Raw genomic sequence first — 3,095 nt, forward strand, 5'->3', positions numbered from 1 at the left:
CACACACACACACACACACACACACACACACCCTCTTGTGTTCACACACACAAACTCACACACACAGACATACATACAGAATACACATATACAGACACGCATGCATACCCCACACATACACACCTGTTCATGCACACATGCATACACATGCACACAGACACGCATGAGCTTACACGTACACATAGGCACATATACACATGCACATACATGAACATGCATATACACAGACATGCATGCATGCACACACACATACATGCAGACACACAGACATGTATACACACACAGAGACACACATGCACCCATGCTCACATGCACACAGACACATTCTCACACATTCACACCCATACACAAACATTTGTGCACACACACATGCACACACAGGCTGCTGCCGCAGAGTGGCAGAGATGATTGCAGAGCAGCCAGTTTTGACATCTATAGAAACAGTGGTGCCGTAAGGTTGGCTCCAGAGCTGAGGAACTGTGTAGCCTTTCCACTGGCAGAGGCAGGGCCACCAGAGCAGTGACAGTGGTGAAGCAATGGTCACCCACGGGGCAGCAATCAGTACAATGACAGTGGCAGAAACAGCAACTTCCAGACACAGGGCCTTAGACACCCAAGCTTGGGAGCCAGTACCATTGAGTGCTGTCAAGAGTAGACAAATCTCTAGACCTGGGAGTTATGCCACAAGCAACTGTTAAGTCCCAGCGACTCTCCAGTGCCCTAGGCCCGGAAGCTGCTATGCTAGCACAAGCTGGGCCATCCTGACACCCACAGACTACAAAAGTGCTGTAACAGTTTTGTTAAGGGTCTCTTATACCAGAAGCCTACAATGGAGCGGTAACATCTGTCACTGTAAGACTAAGAGTCCTGGTACCTCAGGCCTACTCGAGGAGCTATGACACTGGTGTCATTGGTTGTTCCCTCCTATTTACCGCCACTGTGCTACTGCTCTGTGTCAAAAGCCAAGGGACACAACAGCTGTCAAAAAAACGGTACTGGAAGAACTTCACATATAGTTTTCTTCCAGGTGGAGTATCCCTGCCAAGTGATGGATAACAGAAAGTTTTTAATACATTGAGGTCCAGGCAGATCCAGGCAGACTATGTCAAATGCTTCTTCTCCTTCTCCTTCTCCTTCTCCTTCTCCTTCTCCTTCTCCTTCTCCTTCCTTCTCCTTCTCCTTCTCTCTCCTTTTCCTTCTCCTTCCTCTTCCTCTTCCTCTTCTTCTTCCTCTTCCTCTTCCTCTTCTCTTCTCCTTCTCCTTCTTCATCATTTTATTTTGTATTTTTTTTAAAAAATTTTTATTGGTTATTTTGTTTATTTACACTTCAAATGTTATCTCCCTTCCTGGTTTCCTCTCCGAAAATCCCCTATCCCCATCCCCTCTCCCCCTGCCTCCACAAGGGTGCTCCCCCACCTACCTGCCCACTCCTACCCCACCACCCTAATATTCCCCTACACTGGGACAATTAGCCTTCACAGGACCAAGGGCCTCACCTCCCTTTCATGCCAGACAAGGCCCTCCTCTACTACATATGCAGCTGGAGCCATGGGTCCCTCCATGTGTACTCTTTGATTGGTGTTTAGTCCCTGGGAGGTCTGAGGGCTCAGGTTGGTTGATATTGTTGTTCTTCCTTTGGGGTTGCCAACCCCTTCAGCTCCTTCAGTCCTTCCCCTAACTCCTCCCTTGGGGACCCTGTGCTCAGTCCAATGATTGGCTGCAAGCATCCACATCTGTATTGGTCAGGCTTTTGCTGAGTCTCTCAGGAGACATCCACATCATCTATGTCAGCAAACACTTCTTGGCATCAGCAATAGTGTCTGAGTTTGATGGCTGCATATGGGATGGATCCCCAGGTGGGGCCGTCTCTGGATGGCTGGTCTTTCCTTCAGTCTCTGCTCCATTCTTTGTTGCTGTATTTCCTTTAGACAGGAGCAATTCTGAGTTAAAATTTTGAGAAGGGTGGGTGGCTCCATCTCTCAACCGGGGGCCATGCCTAACCTCTGGATATGGTCTCTATAGGTTCTCTCTCTCCATTGTTGGGTATTTTAGCCAATGTCATCCCTGTTGGGTCCTGGGAGCCTCTTGCTTTTCTGGTGTCTGGGGCTTTCTGTTGGCTACCCCCAGTTCCCCATCCCCCCATTGCTACACACCTCTGTTCAGTTTCCTGACCCTCTGTACATCTCCTCCCCGATCTCCTCCCACACCTGATCTTGCCCCCCTCTTTCCCTCCCCCTCCTCTTTTCCTCTCAAATCCTGCCCACCCTCTACCTCTCGTGACTATTTTGTTCCCCCATGAACTATTTTGTTCATTTGGTCTATGAAGGGACAAATGCTTCTCAGTGTCTTTCTCTGGTAGGAACATCACAACAGGTTTGGGCCTCCTGCACCTAGTTGACAGAAACTTAAGAAAGGGCTTCCTTGTAGTCAAAAGGTTTAGAGCCTAGCTCTAGAGCCATCTATCGTGTAGAAATGGCTCAAGAAAACATAAAAGAAGAAAGACACAGCAAAAGTCCAAGTAAGCTAGCTTGTGTAAAGTGGAGACTGCAGGAGCAGAGAATAGGTGGCCAGGGCTTCGGATGCTGGTGCAAGCTGTTGGGCCTCAGGCTACTGTTCTCTATCATCGTCTGATCACCCAGGCCCCCTCTTGTTCCTAACCCAACAGTTCCTGTTAGTCCTTTCTCTCAGTGTGACGTTATGCTCTCAGTTGTGGCCAAGGGAAATGCATGTATAATAATAAATCATCTCAAGTGAGGGCAGGGCGTGGAATGTCAATATCACCTTCTTTTCCTCCCTCTCTCCCTCCTTCCCCCTTGATATACATACAGTTCAGGGGCTGGCCTCAAGTTTTTGTTTTTGTTTTTGTTTTTTTCCAAGACAGGGTTTCTCTGTGTAGCCCTGGCTGTCCTGGAACTCACTCTGTAGACCAGGCTAGCCTCGAACTCAGAAATCTGCCTGCCTCTGCCTCCCGAGTGCTGGGATTAAAGGCGTGTGCCACCACCATCCAGCTGGCCTCAAGTTTTTTATTTATTTATTTATTTTTTTTTATTTTTAGTTTTTCAAGACAGGGTTTCTCTGAATAGCCCTGGCTGTCC

The sequence above is a fragment of the Mastomys coucha genome, unplaced genomic scaffold (assembly GCF_008632895.1).
Source record: "Mastomys coucha isolate ucsf_1 unplaced genomic scaffold, UCSF_Mcou_1 pScaffold18, whole genome shotgun sequence".
NCBI lineage: Eukaryota > Metazoa > Chordata > Mammalia > Rodentia > Muridae > Mastomys > Mastomys coucha.